The sequence below is a fragment of the Delphinapterus leucas genome, chromosome 2 (assembly GCF_059928025.1).
Source record: "Delphinapterus leucas isolate spDelLeu-1000000601 "Yukka" chromosome 2, BTC_Dleu_Yukka2, whole genome shotgun sequence".
In the NCBI taxonomy this organism is placed as follows: Eukaryota; Metazoa; Chordata; class Mammalia; order Artiodactyla; family Monodontidae; genus Delphinapterus; species Delphinapterus leucas.
This window is the reverse complement of record NC_143130.1, coordinates 130,543,173-130,566,208: the sequence shown is the minus strand read 5'-3', so window position 1 is coordinate 130,566,208 and position 23,036 is coordinate 130,543,173.

The following is a 23,036-nucleotide window of genomic DNA, read 5'->3' as shown; positions in this document are numbered from 1 at the left end:
ATCTGTATACACGCACATATGTATATGCCATTAATATATGTTTATTGTAAAAAATTGATACAATTTTTTTTTATGTAGAAAGTGAGGTTCCTCACTTCTGCCTTCATCCCCTCATTCCATCCTATTATCCACCTTCTATAAATGAACAAAAATAATAATATTAAGTAATTTTATATCATTTATCTAGCAATATATGTATTTGTACAATAAATAACTTGTAGTCCAATTTATTTACAAAAAGCTGAATTCTAATCTTAGAGGAAATGCTTTCAGCTTTTCACTCTTGAGTGTGATATTAGCTGTGGATTTGTCATATATGACCTTTATTATGTTGAGGTATGTGCCCTCTATACCCACTTTCTGAAGAGTTTTTATCATAAATGGATGTTGAATTTTATCAAAAGCTTTTACTGCATTTCCACTCTTGGGTATATACCTGGAGAAAACTCTAGTTTGAAAAGATACATGCACCCCAATGTTCATTGCAATGCTACTTAAAATAGCCAAGACATGGAAGCAACCTAAATGTCCATTGACAGGTAAATGGATAGAGAAGATGTGTTATATATATATAATGGAATATTACTCAGCCATAACAATGAAATAATGCCATTTGCAGCAATGTGAATGGGCCTAGAGATTATCATACTAAGTGAAGTAAGTCAGAAAGAGAAAGACAAATATCATATGATATCACTTATATGTGGAATCTAAAACAATGATACAAATGAATTATTTATGTAACAGAAATAGACTCACAGACATAGAAAACAAGCTTACGGTTACCAAAGGGGATAGTGGTGGGGGAAGATAAATCAGGAACTTGGGATTAACATAAGTACACTACTGTATATAAAATAGGTAAACAACAAGGACCTACTATATAGTAGAGAGAACTATACTCCACATCTTGTAATAACCTGTAATGGAAAAGAATCTGAAAAAATATATATGTATACATACATATATATGTATAACTGAATCACTTTGCTGTAGACTTGAAGCTAATACAACATTGTAAATTAACAATTAAAAAAAAGCTGAATTCTACACTATATTTTGTGTAGCTTGCTTTTTTCCATAAACAATATATAGTAGTTTTTCCTTGCTAATGCTCTTTTTATCATCTGTATTGTATTCCAGTATACGGTCATTCTACAATTTATTTAAGCGTTTTTTCTATGGGTGCACATTTGGGTTGTTTCCAGTCTTTTTTTTTTTTTTTTTTTTTGGCGTTACGCGGGCCTCTCACTGTTTTGGCCTCTCCCGTTGCGGAGCACAGGCTCCGGACGCGCAGGCTCAGCGGCCATGGCTCACGGGCCTAGCCGCTCTGCGGCATGTGGGATCTTCCCGGACCGGGGCACGAACCCGTGCATCGGCAGGCGGACTCTCAACCACTGCGCCACCAGGGAAGCCCTGTTTCCAGTCTTTTACCTGTTTTAAGCCGTGTGCTTTATAATTTTCAAATATGTTGTACAGGTCTGGTAGTTTTATTGTCAGTGCTGCTGAGGACAGAGAATTAAAATATTGCTGCTTAAGTAAGAGGAGTTGAGTTCCTTCAGCCCTCTCTCTCCACCCAATTAACTGCCTTTATTTCTCTTTCTTTTATTTTTTTTAAATAAATTTATTTATTATTTATTTTTGTCTTCATTGGGTCTTTGTTGCTGTGCGGGGGATTTCTCTAGTTGCAGCGAGCGGGGGCTACTCTTCATTGCGGCGTGCGAGCTTCTCATTGAGGTGGCTTCTCTTGTTGCAGAGCATGGGCTCTAGGCTCATGCACTTCAGTAGTTGTGGCACATGGGCTCAGTAGTTGTGAATCACAGGCTCTAGAGCAGAGGCTCAGTAGTTGTGGCGTACGGGTTTAGTAGCTCCGCAGCATGTGGGATCTTCCCAGACCAGGGCTCGAACCCATGTCCCCTGCATTGGCAGGCGGATTCTTAACCACTGCACCACCAGGGAAGCCCTATTTCTCTTTCTAATTCTACTTTTGTGGTCTTTTTAATTTATGTATTCTGGTTCCCTTTTTTCTCCCTATCTTTCTAATCTCACTCGTCGTTATTCATTTAGATAGAGCAAGAGCCAGGCAACCCTAAATTCTGAAAGGCTTAATACAATAAGAGAAAGTTGTATTTAGTTTATTCAGGTTTGTTTATATTTATTAATATTATATTTATTAATATTATATTTATTAAATATTAACGTTTGTAGTCCCCTCCATGAAGCTCCTTTCAAGATTTCTAAAATTAAACATGTGACTTGAGTTTTCTCTGCTCTATCCTCCAAAAATAAAGAATCTAGTAACAATGGTCTGAGAAAGTTACAGAATAAAGTAAACCAAGAAAAGTCTGATAGTTGAATAAGCAGCAGAGTACAATCTTACCTGTTGCTCTTATCTTAGTAACTTTTAGCTATTGTTGAAAAAATGTATTGGAGGCTGGAAATAGATAATAAAGAAGCACAATTGTTGGTGAAGGGTTTTTGGAGATTGTGTTTATATTACTAGTTTCATTTTGGTTATTTTACCCCATTCCTTCTCCCCTCCTCTCTCCACTTCCCAGTAGTTCTGGGAGGAAATACAATATGATGGTGAAGAATGATAGCTGGCAACTCAACTGACCACTTGAAGGTTGAATTTCTTCTTCTGTGCATGGGGCTAATGCAGTTTCCCTATTAATACTCTTAAGATTAAAGTTAAAGTGCTTAGCACAGAGACCAAAACATTGTGAGAGCAAAAAGAAACACTGTTAAGTGCTAAATTATTAAAAGAAATGTTAAAAAATGAATGACATATGCATTGCCCTTAAGAGGCTCCAAAAGCTAGTGGAGGGAGCACCTTCTCATCTATCTTTAAAGCCGTCCATCTATCTACATTGTTCTAAAAAGAATTTAAATATATTGGAAATACAAATGAAGTGCTGTTAGAGACAGAGGAAAAGGTGATTGATTTTGCCTCAGGAGAAAAGGAATAGAGCAGGCTAAGCCAAGAAAGTGACAATCGCACCAGACTTTGAAAGATAATTCAAGTTTTTGATAGAGAAATACAGTGGTGAGAAGGGCCGTGGTGTACACAGAAAGAGCAATAGAATATATAATATTCGGTGAAGACATTGGCATACTTGTAGACCAGGAGCAAGGAGTCAACAGAGAGGTAGCAGTTGAGTGGGAAGACAGAAAAAATATAATTACATGCAGAGGAGTTAGGAGAGTACAAAATTTAGAAGTTTGAGACAAGGATTGGCCCTGGAAAAGAGGAAGGGCCTTTTGCTGAGATGCTAGGAAAGGAGGTAATTAAAGGAAGAGTTAAATTTAGAGGTGAAGGAATGAAGAGTGAGGGGTGATCCTTTGAGGACTTGAAGAAAGTGATGAATATTTAGAAAAGCCATTTGGGAAGCCAACCCAGAATGAATGAAAAGAGAACAGCAAGGACAATTTGCTGGAGGTTATAAATCTCTTCCAGGTAAGGGTCATTTCTTAATCTGATAGATTTCCCCAGTTAGTTTTGACATGTCTTGCAAAGGCCACTGCTTGAGGCCATCAATACTCATACAGTATTTTCTATGTACTAGGCACTAAAATGATAATAGCTGACACTTGTTGCGTGTTGACTATATGCTAAGCACTTTGAATCTGTTATTTAATCCTCCTAAAAACTTTTGAGGTAAATCGTATTTTCTTCTTTCACATAAGAAATCATTGCAGTCAAGAATGTCAAGGTCAGAAAGTTACAAATTAGCAAACTGCTACTAGGATGCAAGCAGTCCAGCTTCAGAGCCTGTGCCCTTACCTTGTATGCTGTATGCCCCCACCCAATGCATAGTGAGCAAAACTGATGTGGCCTCTGCCCTTTGTGGCTTATAGTGTGGGGGAAAAACAAATAAAAAACATGTATATCAGTAAAGTAATTACAAATTATGATAAACCCTAGAAAGAAAATCAGTAGAATAGTAAGCTAGCTAGAGAGAACCAGACAGGATGGGAGAGAGGCGGGGACTGGGAATTTGCTTTAGAGACGGTTGTTCGGAAGCCTCTCCAAAAAGGGGTAATTTAAGGTGAAACCTGAGGGTTGAGAAGGAGCCAGACAAGAGAAAAGCAGAGGACAGAACTTTCTAGGCACAAGAAAGGATCCCTGAGGGATTTAGGATGGGGAAGAGCTTGGTAGTTTTAAAGACCTGAAAGAATACTGGAGAATAAGAGGAGTGAGAAGCAAGAGATAAGGATGGAGATATAGGTAGACATTGTATCAACTGAGACCTTGAGAGCCATGATAAGAAATTAATATTTTAAGTGATTGTGAGAAATCGTTGAAGGAATTTGGCCAGGGTAGTGACAAAGTCTGACTTGCATTTCAAGTCAATATCTCTGGCATTTTTTTGAGAAGAATGGATAGAAATGAATTAAGGTGGCAGCTGGAGGCTGGCGGGTGGCTGCCATAACAGGTCAGGAAAAATATGACAGTGACTTTGACTAGGAAAATGACAAAGGAGACTGCAAGAAGGGAAATGATTCCATATACATTGTGAAGGAGAAATCAACCAGTCTCAAAGAGGAGAGAGAGGGAAAAAGAGATCTCAAGGATGACTTCTAGGGTTTTTACTTGAGCAGCTTGGTGGATAAAGGTGTAATTTTAAAATGTGGGGAGATTAGAGGTATGGAAAGATTCAGAGATATAAATCAAGAGCTGATTTGGGGTATGTTAAATTTGGGAACTCTGAAATATCCAAGTGGAGAGGTTATGTTATTGGATAGGCAAATCGAGAACTGAGAGGGAATTCATACAACTGCTGAGTTCTGCATTCCGCTGAGAAGTAAGCAGTTGATAAATGGTTTTTGAACCATAAACCACATTTAATAAGGTTTGGTTTGTGGCTTCAAAACTATCCAGTAAAGTATATTCTTTGTTTCAATAATGAGTTCAGAGAAGACCTTGATTTCTTAATATTTTTCTATGAATCAAATGAAATTCTGTAACTATATCTTAGCAGTCATGACTTAACTAACTAGAAATGTGAGAACAGGGTCTATGCTACATGTATAAGCAAGACCAAATTACTGACTGGCTACTTCTTAGCAGGCATTTGAGGGCACAACCAACTGTGTTGCCAAGTTTCTATGTACTAGCTCTGATCATGGGGAAAGATATTCCACATACCATTTTGGCAAATATACAGTATATACTGAGCCTGTGTGCATGTACATTGTCTTTGGCACTCTCAAACTAAAAAACAGACCGCTGATACTTTCTGTTTTGTTGTTTTCTATCAAAAGTTAAAACAGTCAAGTCGGGACTGTATAATATACTTGTGCATGTATAAAGCGAGTGTGAACCACTGGGCTGTAAAGGACCTGCACAGTCATCTAACATAACTATCTTTCTGTTTCTTGATTCTCTCTGCAACACTCTTACCAAAGGGCCACCAGCCAATTCTCAAATATCCCTGGTGTTATAGAATTCTCCATCTACAGAAGGAGTCCATTCTTTCACTGGGAAGTCCAAAATACTAGGAAATCCCTTAAGTGAGTCAGAATTTTTCTCATTATTTCTATCCTTTTTCTGTCTCCTGGAGAAGTGGAAAAAAAGTACACCTTCTTATTATGTGGAAGTCCTTCATATGTCCTCTCTGGTTCTTCTTTATTCTTGGCTAAACATCCTCATTTCCTCAACATTCTTCACATGATGTGTTGTTAGTCCCTTTACCATCTTGGTTGACCTCTAAGGGCAGGACGTCTATAACCATTACATAATTAAATGTAATAATCCATCAACAGCATAGAATAAATTGGATTTATTCCTATATTGTAGATATTCCATTTCTGTTAATTCATCCTACAACTGTATTGGTTTATTTGACAGAAGCATTATGCATTTACTTGAACTTTTAAAACAATGATAAAAATGAAAATAATAATGACAACAAAAATACCATTGATTTGGTATTGGTTATACTCCAGTCAATATGCTAAGCACTTCATATGCAGTATCTCAGGAATTTGAATTTATAGTTGACCCTAACCTAATGTCTTTTTCTTTACATGCTTCTCCAAACCACATCTCCCAAACTATACTCCACTAAGCTACAAGGTCTTCAAGGATTGGGACCTTATCTATTTTGTGCATATAATAATGTGCCTATAATAGTGCCTATAATAAATGACACATAATAGGTGCTTAGTAAATATTGTTAAAGGAATAACAAACTAATTTTACTAACAGCCAGCTCACTTTTTGCCATCTTGTCTACAGGAATATAATGAGTTTATCACAATGTTTTGTTTAAATCAATGTGTATATTATTGGCCCTTTTTATAGATATACTAGTTAGAAAACTTGCTAAGGAAGAAATGATTTGAATTGGCATGATCTTTCTTAATGCACTCACTAGTCAAGTTATGAATGAAATTAAAAGTGTTTATAAACTTCCTGAAACTGTTGGCAGAATTTTGTTTGTGTGCATGAATATATTTTGGGAGGAGAGATATCCATCATTTATTTCAGTTATCCATCACATATTTTGGGGGCAAACATATCCATTGCTTGAATCAGATTTCTAAAAGGATCCTTTATCACTCATGAAAGGTTACCAAACTCAGAGATAACAGTGCTCATACACTTTTCCTTCACAGTTTTGTCCTGCCTGGAATTTAAGTTTGTACTAAATATACCTTGCCCCCTTCGAAAATTAGAATCACATTCACTGTCTTCAGGGCTCTAGGACTTTCACTTTTCCCACAGTTCTCTAAAGATTACCTACAGCAGTCTGTCACTCTCAAATGAAAGTTTGTTCAGTAACCTGAAATATAATTCTCAGGTCAAGAGATTTGAACTTATTTACAGCCTATAGATGTTCCCCTACAAGCTCTTCTCTCATTTTGAGCTTCATTGCCCAGGTAACCAATGTTTATTCTACTCATTTTAGTCTAAATATCTTTTCCCTTGACAGTGAGTACAAAAGCAAAATAAGAGTTGAGGAGTTCAGTTTTCTTTTGGTCATCTATCAACAATACACCATCAGCTTCAAACAGCAGGTGGACTCCTTTGTGGATGGGTTTCTTTCTTTGGAGAAACTTATACTGGTAGGTAGCACACTAAGAAGTATGTGAGTGAGGCTGAAAAGGAGAGGGTAACACAAGCAATACTGTTGCGGGCATATGTGAAAACCCTCCTGGGGTAAATGATCGAGGGATGTGTTGATGTGTTCCTGACACAGGTCACAGACCTGGGACGGAAACAAGATATGGCAGAAAAAAGGGGGCCTTCAGCCATTCAGATACAAGCACATTCACATGGCTGTTACTAGCAAATCATTATCAATTATCACTACCTTTCAGATTGTAAATTACCCAACAAACGAGGAAGAAAACCTCCAAGGGTTTGAGAGAGTTGTTCACTTTTCCCTGTTGTAGAGTCTTCTGCTTCTTAGGAGGTGCGTTCTGTGCTTTCTAGGTGGTATATTTGTTTTCAGTGACATCCTCTTGCATCAGTGGACAAATATATACATTTGAGTACCTGACTTTTATTGTTTCTTACCTGTTTTCTACTTTTTCTTCCCCAAGAACCTAGAGGAGAAAGCAGCCCAGGGGTGAGGGGTAAGGTCTAGTAAGAAGAATGGAAGATTTTAATTTGAGGAACATGGGCAATGGGAGGAATCCGAACCAAAATTGTGTGCTCTTGTTGGGGAGATGTGGCAAAAAATGTTGACTTAAGAAATTTAAACATACATGGGGACCTTTGTGTTGACTCTCCCATTTTATTTTAGGGCAATTAGCAACCTCAGCCACTAGCAGCAATTGAAAAAAAAAAACAACCCAAAACTCTGATACCCATGAGTAGAACATGAGTTCACACATTTCCCCAAGGTTCTCTAAACCAGGGGCCTCATGTGCAAGGAGCATAATGGTGCAGTTCAGAAATGGTCCTTTTACCTATACTCCTGACATGGATCCAAAGCAGTTTTCCAGCTGGTTCTCTGTAGCTATGTTTTGCCTGATAGTTTATCTGCATAAGTGGGATATGGAAAATGGTTTAAGTATCTTGCAAGATTGGGATTGAGTTAAGACCTGAACAATAATTTTCTCTCTCTCTCTCCCTCTCTCTCATTTTAAGATTTCAGGTGGACCTTTTCACTGTTCTGTGATCTACTCACAGAGGACACATACTTCTTTATGTCAGTGATGTGCTGTCAAATAACTGGTCCAGTCAGCAAGTTTTTGCAACGTAGTTTAGACAAACCAGCCATTCCACAGAGGGTTCTCACTTTTTGCTGGCACGTTGTAGGCCACTGTCACCCCAGGGTTATATTGCGTACTTTGGTCCCTTGTTCTTCACAACCATACCTGCCCCACGGACCTTTCCCATCAGAGTTCACCCTCCCTATTGTGGTGAAAGTCTTTAACAAAATGAATGAAATTTTAATGATTTCTTCCCAGCTTACTTCTGCTAAATTTGTACAGAAGTAGTTCCCCACATCTAAGGATGCAAGTGTGTTCCTGTGAGGAACATATCTTAAAGTAGGGGTAAGGTTAATGACTTTAAACACAATTTAAAGTATAACACTTTAAATACGTCTTGAAGATGAATGCCCTGACTTGCCATAAGCAAGCAAACTAACCAACCAAATAAACCAACCAGCAAACAGAAGACAGTGAGAAAGAGTGAAAGAAGTTCGAGAAAGAAGTTGAAAGAAAATACCTTTCACCCATAAATCTTTTCTACTCAGCGTTGGTTTTATGGTAGAGGGTTTGTATGTTTGGGGATATTTGGAATACAGTTAATTAAGAAGAGGCTTGTTTGGAAGTCTGGTGACTTTGAGAGTAGATAAGGCCCTGGTGATAGCGTATATAAATGTAAGAAAAACCAATGCCACAGTAGTTTGTGGAAGGTTTGCCAAATACATTGGATATATGATGCTTTGGAAAGTGAGGAACATAGAAAGAGCAATTTTGGATTTTTTTCAGTTTATATTGTTTGAAAATACAGCAGTTTACACACACACACACACACACACACACACTCTCACACATTCTTATTCTTCTATTTCTTCTTTGGAGGCTCTGTGATTTTCATAAACACATTTTTCCTGCAAAGATCTTGAAATGAATTTTATGAGTCTGCAGTGGAAAACATTAACACGCTTCAGACTATGACTGAATTTGGCACCTCTAATAAATTTCCAGTGTCATTCTCTGAACCTAGTGGACCTTGCTACAATTTTAATAGCTTCTCCACATACCTGGAAATACAGCTAAAGTGTCCATCACCTTTAGAAAATAATCATTCTGACATGCTTTATTCACTTACAACTCATTTGACACATTTTCAGGTACATTTAAATGTGAGCTTCATTTAGTTCCTCGTTTCACATAGCAAAGGTTAGGTATTCATTACATAAGTTGTTTCCAGTGAGAGAAAGAGCCAGATCAACAGAATTAGAATGTAATGTGAATGTGGTATTCTTGTTAAATCTTCTGCATTCAAAATATATTTGCAATTAATTACAAATGTCTCTAATGGGATTTCAGGCTAATGGAAATATCAATATTGATTGTTTCACTACTCACTTGCATTTCCCCCCTACAAAAAAGCATCATATTTTTGCTCATTAGGGAATATTTTATACTTGAAGACTTACAGCTTGCTGAAGGAAGAAGAGAACTGAGTTGCTATTCAGATCTTTCATTTGAAATCTTCAATTTGAAGTATGTTTCTTTCCATTTCAATTTGAGAAGGCATAGAAAGACTTCACATTTTGAAGGCATTAGGTAATTTCATTTCAAATCTAGGATGGTGTGGGAATCTATTGAAGGCACAGATGGACAAGGAACTCAACTTTCCCTTTTTTATTTAAAGGGACTTTGGGGCTGAGGGAAACTCAGAAAGAAGACAAAAGCTCAAGAATTGGCTAGCTTTTCACTTAGTGATTAGTTTACCACTGCCAAACTCCAGTCTCAAAGACTAATGCTGCTTCATGCCGCCAGACCCCTGATGCATGTCTTGGCAGATGGTTTGGATGCTGTAGGACTGAGGTCTACTTGGTAGGTAGCTCTGTGACTGGGGGTTATGGCTCACATTCAACTTACAATGTGGAGGTGGAGGCAAAGGATGATTTCAGCTTCCTCTAGGTAGAGCATGGTGTGTTGAAGAGGGCTCAGAATAGGATCTTGTTCACTCTCAAGCACAGGTGGCCAGGCTGTTCGCCAAATAGGCTTAAAAATTGTTAAATTAATTAAACAAGGAGGCTATTAGACTGAGGTGGTTCTAATAGCAGTGTAGGTAAGCAAACCAAAACCTAAGCCTGAAAATGTGTCAAGGTTAAGAAATCAAAACCTAAGAATAAGTAATAAGCTATGGCCCATCAAAGATTTCCTTGCTTTGCTTATGCCTTTTCTCTATAAAATACTTTCCCGGAGCTCCTGTTGGTGGAGTGCCTCCAACTACTTCTGGTTTGATGCTGCCCTATTCAAATTGATTTTTGCTCTAATCAACTCTTAAACTGAAGCATATTAAAATTTTTGTCTTTTAACAAAATGTATCGTTTCTCTAAGGCTTCATTCAGCCCTTCCTAGAAAAGGAAAGGGGGAGGGGAAAGGAGGAAGATGTGGGGTTGGAGGATGCTTAATCTTACACAGTTGCTCTGCAGAGAATGACGGTCAGAGCACATCAGGCCTCAGCTTGACACAGAAATGCTCTCTAGATGGAATTTTTATATGATGAAAAGTTCTCCAATAAGTAAGGGGAATGCTTCTTCCTCCCAGGCATAGTGTAGGAAGGGAACTTAAAGGAAGATTGTTCATTATAAAGTGGTGCTTGTTAAATTACATTTGTACTGGCCTTTGGATTTTCCAAACTGCCTTTATTTTCCATAATCCCTGTTGTCCTGCAAAACATCTCTGTGAAGTAGTTCAGGCAGGCATTTTCCTCAGAGGTGAACGAGAACCTCGAAACACCAAAGTAGGCCTTCTGAAGCTTGTTTACTCTACTATACCTCTTCCCTGGAGGAGCTATGAAAAGAGAAAGATAAAATGCTCTCATAGTGAACACAGTAGGGCCACATCACTTATTCCTTGATTTCAGATAATGGCTTTAGTTTCTTACTTCTACCGTCATTCTCCCCACCACATCACTCTTCCACTCTGACACACACACTTAAAACAATGCCCAAACCCCCAAAACCTAGCCACACAACATTTAACCAAAGTGGATCATAGACATAAATATAAAATGCAAAATTATGCAACTTATAGAAGAAAAAGTAGGAGAAAAACCTATGTGATTTTGGGTTTGGAAATGAGTTTTTATATGTAACACCAACAGTTTGTTCCATGAGAGAAAAAATTGATATATTAGACATTATTAAAATTAAAACTTTGCTCTGTGAAACACACCGTTAAGAGAATAAAAAGATAAGTCAACCACTAGGAGAAAATATTTATAAACCACATACCTGATAAAAGATTTATATTCAAAATATACAAAACTCCTACAATTCAACAATAAGAAAAGAAAAAAACCAATTAAAAATTAGCACAACAGCTGAATAGACACCTCACCAAAGAAGATATCCAGATGGCAAATAAACGTGTGAAAATATGCTCAATGTTATTTGTGTGTTAACAGTGAAATACCACTACACATATATTAGAATGTTAATGTCCAAAAAACTGACAATACCAATTGTTGACAAAGATGCAGAGAAACAGTACTCATGCTCATTGTTGGTGGGAATACAAAATAATATAGCCATTTTGGAATATGGTTTGGCAATTTCTTACAAAGCCCAAGTTAGTCTTGCCACACAATCTAGGAGTTATGCTCTGAGGTATGTACTCAGTTGTTGTGAAAATTTATGTCCACATAAAAACTTGCATGTGAGTGTTTGTAGCAGCTTTATTCTTAATCACCAAACCCACAGGCAGCCAGGATGGTTTTCAATACATGATTAGATAAATTGTGATACATTGATACTATGGAGTAGTATTCAGGGATAAAAGGAAAGAACTATCAAGCTATGCAAAAACATGGATGGATCTTTACTGCATATTGCTTGGTGGAAAGAAGCCAGTCTGAAAAGGCTTTATGTCATATAATTCCATTATATGACATTCTGGGAAAAACAGAACTTTGGAGTCGATAGGTCAGTGGTTGCCAGGAATTTGGGAAGTGGAGGAGGATTAAGTAGGTGAAGTATAGGGAATTTTTTAAGGTGATGAAACTATTCTGTATGATACTATAATGATGGATACATGACATTTTTGTTCTTCATACCCATGGAACTTTACAACACAAAGAGTAAACTTTACTGTATATAAATTAAAAAAAAATTTAAGAGGTTGAGGGGTCTCAGGATAGGTACAGAGTGTGATGAAAGAATCTAACTGTATTAAAAATGTATAAAATAACCTCACAGATGGAGGTGGGAGGGAAAGCTGGTGACCTAAGTAATTTTGGAAGAGTGGAGACTGTAAGACTAATGGCAAATGGAAGTGTACACCAACACTGTACTCTAGTTGATAAAGTTGTTTCCCACTGAAGTATGGGTGAAAAATGCTGAATCCACTGTGCATGCATACTGAAATAGAACAATAGCAAATGTTGGGAACAAGGTTTTTTACTGTTGGAGTGAGAGGTTACAGACAAGCAAGGGGAGGAAGCTAGAATGATCCATGAAATATTGAATTCAGATGAGCCTGGAAAATCTTGTAATCTTACAGTTCTAGAAGGTAAAAAAGTGCTAGTAGAAAACAAACCACAAAACACCTCGGTGATGACGGGAAGATGTCAGAGTGCCACAGGAGCTCACTGAAAGATCTCCCGCTAGCCAAAGCTGGAACAATTTGAGTAACACAATAAGTGTATTAGATGATAACTCAGAGTATAAAAGAACTATCTGTGAGTCTATAGTGATATGATTGAATAAATACATTGTGAGAATAGATCTGTGCAGAAGAATTCTAAATAATTTATGTAGATGCTCTGTTGTCAGGGAGGAAGCTCATGACCATCATTCAGATCTCCTTAGGTGTGGTGTGCATAATGATTTTCTTCCATACAGTACCTGCAATACGTCTGGGGTGAAAGGAACAGCTTGGCAGTGAAGAAGCCTCTATTCAGTCGGCAAGCTTAACTTTAACAGTCATAAATCGTGTTGGTTGTTGTATGTACTCTTGATATGATGGGATGAGAATGGCACTTTATCTCTGTGGCTTTTTTACCTGAAACTCCATAATTCTAATCAATCTTGAGAAAAACATTAGACAAATCCCAATGGAGGGACATTCTACTAAATTCCTGACCAGTGCTCCTTGAAACTCAAAGGAAAATCTGAGAAACTGTTACAGCCAAGAGGAGCCTAAGGAGATATGATAGACAGTTAAATGTAATGTGAAATCCTGGATGAGCTCCTGGAATAGAAAAAGGGCATTACGTAAAAATTAAGGAAAAATGCATAAATTATGAACTGTAGTAAACAATGATGTTGGTTCGTGAGTTGTGTCCAACATTCCATACCAATATAATGTGTTAACAGTTGGAGAAATTGGGTGTGAGATACATAGGAGCTCACTGTACAATTTTTGCAACTTTTCTGTAAATTTAAAACTATTCTAAAATTTAAAAATATAAAAAAAGAACCTTGAGAACTCCTAAAAGGAAAAAATCCCCAAAATTAATCTTCCAGGAAGGTGAGAATATTTTGAAATTCTCCATCTATCCCCCATTGGCTGCCAAGCATTTGAGAGTTATCATAGCAGCAGAAAATTCCAAATAATCAGAAGTCTGAATGGATGAAATTTTTTATTCCTTTCATTATTCTAGCTAGATGATTCTTAAACTTTGATATGCATAATAATTACTATTCAGGCTTATTGATCAAAGTCATGTACACTGTATTTTATGCTTGATGTAAGGAAACTTCTAGGGTAATTTGATTTCTGTGACTTCTGGCCTTGTACACTGACTATGTAATATAACCCTGGAATAAGATTCTATTCTGCTATAACTCATCTTGGTCAAGGGACTTTGGATCCTTTGGCATGGACCAGTGATAATGGTGTGTTATGGACAAAAGATTATGATAAATGGATTATGATGGATCCTATTTTTTTTGCACCTTTAAAGCAACAGAAAGCAACCTTTCTGTTGAAAAGGAGAAAAGGAGAAAAAAAGGAGAAAAAAACCCAACCCTTCTCTTTTTCTTTCAAGGACTTTTAAATGTGTCCTCTGAATTTCTCTTAATTTCCATAGTGGAATAAACCATTCTATACCTCCAAAGGTAGCAGATCTGACAACATGACAGGCATCAGCATCAAATGTTGAAGCACAGCACCCTTATCGGAGACCTCTAGGTGGAATCTCCCAGGGCAGTTGTTCCTCGTATCTGAAGGGTATGCTACAATGAAGACTGGAAGGAAGCGAAGTAGAGAGTGCATTTATGCAACCCCCATTCTCTTGGTCTATTCTTTGGGATGCCTGGAGCTGAGACTGAGCTTTTTAACAGCAAATATTATGTAACCCTTTACATTTATTAAAAAATACATAGGTAATAAAACCTATGTATACTTATTTAAAAAATAGAAACTAACTGTAATTTAAGAGAAATATAAAAGGAAAGTAAGTTATAATAAAATAATATACATTTCAATATATAATATGCAGGTATAATTATACTAGAAGATAAAAAAATATTGAGAAAACCGTGAATCTCCAAAATATTCCTAAGGTGGGATACTAATGTCCCATTCAGAACACTGAAGAACCATACGACCGAGGGGAGCTGTAAGTCTAGGTATTTTAAAAATATGTGTTTAAGATTTGATGCCCCTTCTGCTGCTTCCTAGAGTGTGTACGTGATACTTTGGACATCTTGATTGATGTCAGGTCATGCTGTTTTTTTATTTCACAAAGACCAAGCTTCATCACGTTTAATTTACTATACTGAGCCCCAGGTTAGTCCTAGTCAAAATTAGTAAGTGAAATTTTCTTTTGTCCTTTCCTTTTATTAATTGGTGCTCCTCCTAGGTCTGTGCTCTAGAGCCAAGTGTTATCTCTCTCCCTGTACTTCCCAAAGCCTTCCTACCTCCACCAAAGTTAGCAGCCCTCTGTCTCATTTGTGAAAGCTGTGCTGGGTATATGACTAGCCTATCTTAGTCTTATTGAACGTCAGAGCTGGGAAGGATATTCGGTTATTCATTCCATAAACACGTTTTTTAGGTCCTACCATCAGGTATTGCCCTAGGTGTTGGGGCTACAAAGGTGAGTGAGAGATGGCTTCTTATCTGCAAGGTATTTACAGTCGTGGATTGCTGTGCAGCAGGATAAATGCTTGGTATAGGTGAGCATGAAAGTCTTCTTACAGAAGCTTGAACTAAAATTTGAAAGATAATTAAGATAGAAAATTGAAAAAAAAAAGACCAAAATGTCACTGTGCATTCACTCGACTCCCCTGCCCCCCAGGGGTGTGTTTCTGCATGGGAAAACCTCCTGTATCACAAAATTCACACGGTGTCTTACACTGTTTCCTTAAGACATTTTTCTTAAGTATAGTAATTTCAGAGAGAATTCTGTGCTCCGTCAGGATTCTGACTTGTTACTGAAATGACCCTGCTCCTGTGCGCCGTGGAATGCTGATGCTTGGGTACATCAGTGTGTGAGCTCAGCCAGCAGCCTTGGGCTGACTCCATGCGACAGGCTAAAAATAGTCATAATGATGCTGCTGTTTGTTTTGCCTGCAGCATTTCCTCACAGCTGTTATTTTACACTCCTCTAGATGCAGGGATGCACTGTGAAGATCAGTGATGTTTCAGGATAAATCCTTTGAGAGCCTAGACTGTGGCAGTTCATTAAGGTTAATTATACTTCCTGGTGAGCATTTCTGTGGGTTTTCTGAGTTGCTGCGAGTAGCCAGAATCCCAAGTCTTCCTTCTCATTTTTGAAATGGAAATATTCTTTACTATCTAGTGCCAATGCTTTCCCCAGGTTGCCCAGGTCACACTTCTGAGAGTGTGATTCATGGGGGTTCTGATTAATGCTGCCCATTGATTTCATATTGTGACCAAAGACCATACACACACCTAAGTAACCTGAGGGAAGTAGCAAATCCTGTATTTTAAAAACAAAAACATCATATACGTCTATGCTATACTGTCATTCTGATTTGAAATGAGAATTTTATAGGTAAAAGTATTGTCATCTTTGGAGTGATAAAAAGTATTGAAGGGGAGTCAGGGAAGTGGCCATTAGCTGAAAGGACTGAAAAAAAGACTGTAGAGTTTCTGAAAAATATGTAAAAATTACATTTTTTGGATGATTTAGGATTGTTTCTGTTTCACATGCATTGCAGTTTTTGAACACTTATGGGGTAAAATGACTTGATCGATTATTATGATAATGACACATGAGTCAAATCGAGTTTAATTATAATGATCATCTTTATACAGTTAATTAATCATAAAACAGTACATTATATAATCTTTCTGTTTAATGAAATTCATTATAGAAGCTCCCAAAAGCCTAAATAGAGTTTAAAACAAATTAAACCTGCAACTGGGGTTAAGACTCTTAATGCAAATGTGGTCTGGATTAGTCACTAAAAAGGACTGAATAAGACATTAGGCCCCAGAGTGTTAGAGCACCAGACCCTGATGACATACCTTTTTCCTCTGGTAAGCAGAACACATAATTTAGTGACTTTCTGAGTAGTCTTGAAATTTAGCAATAAAGCTGAGACTGTATAATTTAACTAGCACAGATGATACAAATGGCTGTATTCAACTGTGAGTGTAAAGAGCTACATTTTAAAGAGCTGGAGTCAATTACACATATTGAAAGAGGAATCTTTTGAAGATATAAGCTTTGCACCACTGACTGTCAAACCCTCACATTCAGAGAAGCAATAAATAAGAGTAATGTACATGGTACTCTACAGGTACTGAGACAGAAAATGTTGGGAGAACAAAAGAAAAGAGGAGATACAGACTGATGTTCCTGACAGAACTAAACCCTGCTGGTCTGTGCACAGAGGTAACCCTGCATTTTCAGAAGTTCCTAGTGAGGATTTGTGCCATTATATTCCTCTGTATAGCTGTACGAATTAGCCTCAGTCCCAGGATTGAAGTGAAATGAGTCACAGCTAAAAGAAATCGGGGTCATGGATGAGGCAGAAGCACAGTAGGTAGACCCTAGAGAGACCATGGGACCCTGTCTGTTCAGAAACAGACTTGAAAAGTTGTGAAAATGGCACCCAGCATGTCAAACCTTTCTTCCCTGGTTTGGCCTGTGCTCTACTCCCTGGGTAGATCCTTATTTAGTATTGTGTTTTGGGACAAACCATTAATAGGTTTGCTTATATGTATGTATGTTTCTATCTCTTCACATAGTTTTGTTTTGCATTTTTAAATAACTATTTTATGATTTGGATAGGAATTCTTTGCCTATTCTGTACTTTATGGATTTTCTGTTATTAAGAATTTCATAGTGAGCTTTATTTTGATTATAAAAATAATAATTCACTCTAGAAAAAATAGAAAATAAAGATGAAGAAAACAAATGATAGTAATAACGAATGCCAATATACTGCTTACTGTGGTGCCAGGTGTTATTTCTAAGGGCTATACATATTGTAAATCATTTATTCTATGAAGTTCAAAGTAGTTTCTAAAGAACTTTAGTCCCATTACCCATTTTGGGGAAGGTACAAAATAGGTGCTGAACAAATACTTAGTAAATGTTGATCAAATAAAATCAACATTTGAAGACAGCTGATATATATGCTTCAGACTTTTATTACAAAAATGGGATCATACTGGGAGAGGGAGGAGTAGTGAGTTATTTAATGGGTACAAAGTTTATGTTTGGGACGATGAAAAAATTCTGTAAATGGATTGTATGACATTGTGAATGTACTTAATGCCACTGAATTGAACACTTAAAAAGGACTAAAATGGTTTATGGATATTTTACCACAATAAAAAAATACTAAAAAAATTAGGACCCTACTATACAAAGTATTTAGAAACTTATCTTTTCTAAAAACTGAACATGTTTTTAACCCATTCTAAGGTCAATAAATGAACAAGATAGATGATAATCTGTAGCAATCATTCTCATTTTTTCTTACACCCTTCAATATACTTGAGGGTTCTGATATACTTTTATGAGTGCTTCCTTTAGGTAGTGGTTTTTATATGGTCAGGAGAAGGTGGGTGGCAGTGTTAGAGACCCATCAATGATTCCAATAGGACCATCTTAACTGAGAGTCACTTATCTATGACTTAATATAGACCACACATTATTTTGATTATTGCCATGTTCGGTTGTGGACTTTTCCTGAACTTTGGGGAAAACATAAGATCTTAAGTGATAACTGACACACTGTCCCATGTAGAAGATATTTAATGATGTTTGGCTGGTGCTGAATGCTGTGAAATGCTGGAAAAGTGTAGGAGTACCCACTGGATAGAAGGGCTTTCTCATGGAAAGATATACAAAGGTCAAGGGGAAAGAACCCAGGGTTCTATTTCCATCTATTCTGATAACATCCCCCTGCCTCTTATTTAGCTGATTTACTGCTATGGCCTGAATGTTTGTTTCCCCTCCAATTCATGTGTTGAAATCCTAATCCCCAAGGTGATGGTATTGGGTGGGACATTTGGGAGGTGATTAGGTCATGAGGGTGGAGCCCTCATGAATGGGATTATTGCCCTTATGAAAGAGACCAGACAAAACTTCCTAGCTTCTTTCACCATGTGAAGATATGGCAAAAAGACCCCATCTATGAAGCAGGAAGCATGTTCTCACCAGGCACTGAATCTGCTGACATGATGATCTTGAACTTCCCATCCTACAGAACTGTCAGAAATAAATGCTTGTTTGTAAGTCAACCAATTTTTGGTTTTGTTATAGCAGCCTGAATGGACAGAGACATTCACATACCTAGAGTATTAGTTGCTGAGTCTCTCTGATTTTTGAAAATGTAGAAGAGGTATACATTGTCATGGGATGGATAATGGGAAAGATCGGTAATTTAACAGGGTTTTGAGCTACCTAAGTTTCCATAAAAGCTAGATGTGAGACATGACTTTACCTAAATTGGTAATGCTGCTGAGAGATAGAAGGCTGATAAAACATCCTAACATTCAGCCAGATAGAATTAGAAAGTAAAGGTATCAATTTTAGTAAAAACTTGCAATCCTGGTATTTGAGTATTTACTGAATCACCTACTGTATTAGTTTCTTAGGGCTACCATAACAAATTAGTACAAACTGGGTGGATTAGAACAACAGAAATTTATTGTCTCATGGTTGTGGAGTCTACAAGTTCAAAATCAAAGAGTTGGCATGGTCAGACTCCCTCTGAAACGTGTAGGGGAGAATCCTTCTTTGCCTCTTCTAGCTTCTGGTGTTTGCTGGCAATCCTTAACATTCCCTAGCTTTAGTGCATCACTCCAACCTCTGCCTCCATCACATGGCTATCTTCCCCCTTGGTGTCTTTGTCTCTGTGTCTCTTCTCTTTTTATAAGAACACCAGTCATATTGGATTAAGGGCTCACCCAACTCAGTATGACTTCATCTTAACTAATTACATCTAGTCACATTCTGTGGTATTGGGGGCTAGGATTTCATATCCTTTTGGGAGAATACAATTCAACCCATAGCATATGCTAAGTTGGTTCTCAGACACAGGGTTACATATTTTTAGTCATATTAACTTAATAGAGGTAATCTAACTTTTACAGAGGATAAATTGAGACACAGAGAACCAAAGTGAATAAGCAAGGCCAGGTAACTCCATAAAGGCAGATAAGATGCTCAGAGAGAATTGCATTCTTCCTTGGGACACAATGTACATCAATATCCATTGAGTTCTGGGAAATGGGGAGGCTCTAACTGTAAACCCTGTATATAAATTTGAATGTGTAAGCATCATGTATGTACGGCAGTGTGAGTGAGAAATATATCAGTATAAATGTATGTGTTAAGGGAGAATCTGTTTGCCTATTTATTAAATCTATCTGACAAGATGATTTTCAGAGGGTAATGTTCCCTTTCCTCCTGTATCAGACTGATGACAGTATGATTCAGTGGGAAGCATTGGTTGGGAGCAAGGAACCATGAGTTTGAGACTTTGCTATGCTGCTGATTTGCTGAATGGTACAGGTAGAGTGACCAAAAACTCATCATGCAAACTGGGACATTTCTGTAAGTGAAAGAGGGTGCCATTAATAATTATGCCACCAGGACAATAGGAATAAAGCAGGACTGTTCAGGCAAACTAGGATGTGTGATATAAGAAAAGTTAATTGACCTCCCTGGGCCTTAGTTTTCTCACTTGCAAAAATAAGACTTTCATCTCTAAAATTGTCATTAATTCCAGACTTCAATTAAGACTTACATCTTGTTTAGGGGTATCAGTGAGCCAAAATTTTAACTGAGTTTAGGTCTTTGAGGAGAATTGAACTAAAATGTTTTTTGTTTGTTTGCTTTATTGAAGTATGAATATAATAAAATTAAACAATTTCAATGAGTTTTAACAGAAGTATACAATTGTCTAACTACCAAAATGACTTAGAGCATTTCTGTCACTCCATAATTTTCTCTGTGCACTTTTGTAGTTAGTCCTAACCCTACTCCTGGCCTGTGCAACCCCTGATTTGCTTTCTGTAACCATAGTTTTGTCTTTTCTAAAATTTAATTTAAAGGGAATAAGAAAGAAGGTAATCATTTGTGTCTGACTTCTTTTACTTAGCATAATGCTTTTAAAATTCATCTACATTGTTGCATATGTCAGTAGCTTATTACTTTTTATTACTGAATAGTATTCCATCATATTGACATAACAATTTGTTTATCCAGTCAAAAATAGACGTTGGGATTGTTTCTAGTATTTTACCTAATATGAATAAAACTTCCTTGTATATTCAAGTACAAGCCTTGTGTGGACAAACGTTTTAATTTCTCTTGGGCAAATATCTAGGAGTGGGGTGTCTGGATTGTATATACGTGAACATTAAACATTATAAGATATTGCCTAACTGCTTTCCAAAGTTGCTGTACCATTTCGCATTCCCACCAGAAATGTGTGAGCATTACAATTCTTCATGATTTATACCAGCACTTGATTGATTATTATCAGTCTTTTAAATTTTAAAATGGTGTTTACTGGGTGTTTAGTGGTGTCTCACTGAGGTTTTAATTTGCGTTTCTCTAATGACTATAGATGTTGAGTTTCTTTATCTGTATTTTTTCACCATTTGTATATCTTCTACGGTGAACTGCCTATCAAAATCTTTTATTCATTTCTTAAAAAGCTGAGATGGCTTTAAAATTTATGTTCTGGTTACAAATCCTTTATCTAATATTTATTTTATAGATATATTCTTATAAGCATGGCTTGCTTCTTTTTGTTTGTTTTTCGTTTCTGAAGAATGTCTTTTGAAGAGCAAAAATTAAAAATTTTGATGTTCAATATGTTATTATTTTCCTTTGATATTTCACACTTTTTTGTCCTGAAATTTAGTTTTTCTGTTATTAATATCGCCACTTAGGCTTTTAAAAAAATTACTGTTCACGTGAAAAGTTCTTTCCATCCTTTCATTTTTAACTTATCTGTGTCTGGATATTTAAAGTGGGTTTCTTTTTGAAAGCATATATTAAGCTCTTGCTTTTTATCCAGTATTCCAATCTGCCTTTTAATTGGATTGTGTAGGGCATTTACATTAAATACAATTTCCATAAATTCGGGCTTAATTTACTATCTTGATATTTGTTTTTTCAATTGTCTGTACTTTTTTGTTCTATTTTTCTTTTCCCTGACTTTTTGCATTAATATTTGATTTTCATTTCTATTTCTGACTTAAAATCTATACCATTTTATTTTGTTTCTTTACTACATTTTATGATCTACATCTTTAGCTTATTACAGTCTATCTTCAAATAATATTATGCATCTTCACCTAGAATGTAAGCTCCGTAGAGGTCCATTTCTTTTCCTATCCTTTATGCTATTGTTGGCGTACATTTTACTTCTACATATGAAATTAATGTCTAAATATATCATTATTTCTGCTCTGAATAATCATTTATCATTTTAAAAGTTTTAAAATGAGAGATACATGCCTTTCATGCATATTGACGTGTCCACCACTCCTGTCCCTCTTCAAATTTCCATCTGATGTCATTTTCCTTCAGCTTAAAAAGTTATTTTAATATTTATTGTATTATAGGTCTGCTGGTAGTCAATTCTTTTTTATTTAAATTAAGCTCTTGTTTAAGTAAAAGAGTCTTTAGTCTGTGTTTATTTTTGAAAGATATTTTGCTTGATAAAAATTCCAAGTTGACTTCTTTTTTTTTCTCTAACTACTTTAAACGAACTGTGCTTTTGTCCTCGTGCTTACGTTACTTCTAAAAAGAAGTCTGCTACCATATTTCTGTATACAGTGGTGTGCTGGGGCCAGCTTGTACCACTTCGTGAGAGCTGACTGTGAGCCTCAGTTCCAAACTTAGCATTCAGGGACATCAGACTGACAGACTGAAATAGGCCAAGTGGGAGTATTTATACCACAGAATCCGCAAACACCGCAAGCCACGTTTTTTCCCCAGAGAGCCTGTTGGTAAACATTTGGCAGCATCCCATCATCTTTCATAATCCATCTCTTTCTTAGGTTGCTTTTAAGTTGTTTCTCTTACCTCTGGTATTCAGCAATATTATTATGATGTGGCTTTGTCTGGTTTTAAAAATTTCTTTTACTTCAAGTTTACTGATATTTATCAGGTTTAGAGGCTTGTTTTCAGACATAATTTCTTCAAATATTTTTTTTCTGTTCCTTTCTCTTCTTCTAGGACTTTAATTGCAGGTATGTTAGATTATTTGATATCATCCACAAATTGTTTAGGGTTGGTTCACTTTTTCCTCTGTATTTTTTCTCTCTGTGCTTTACTTTGCATAGTTACTGTTGCTGTTTTCAAGTTCACTCATCTATTTTTCTTGAATGATTTATTCTGATGTCATTTCCTAGATGAGATTGTTATTTTATCTATAGAAGTTCAA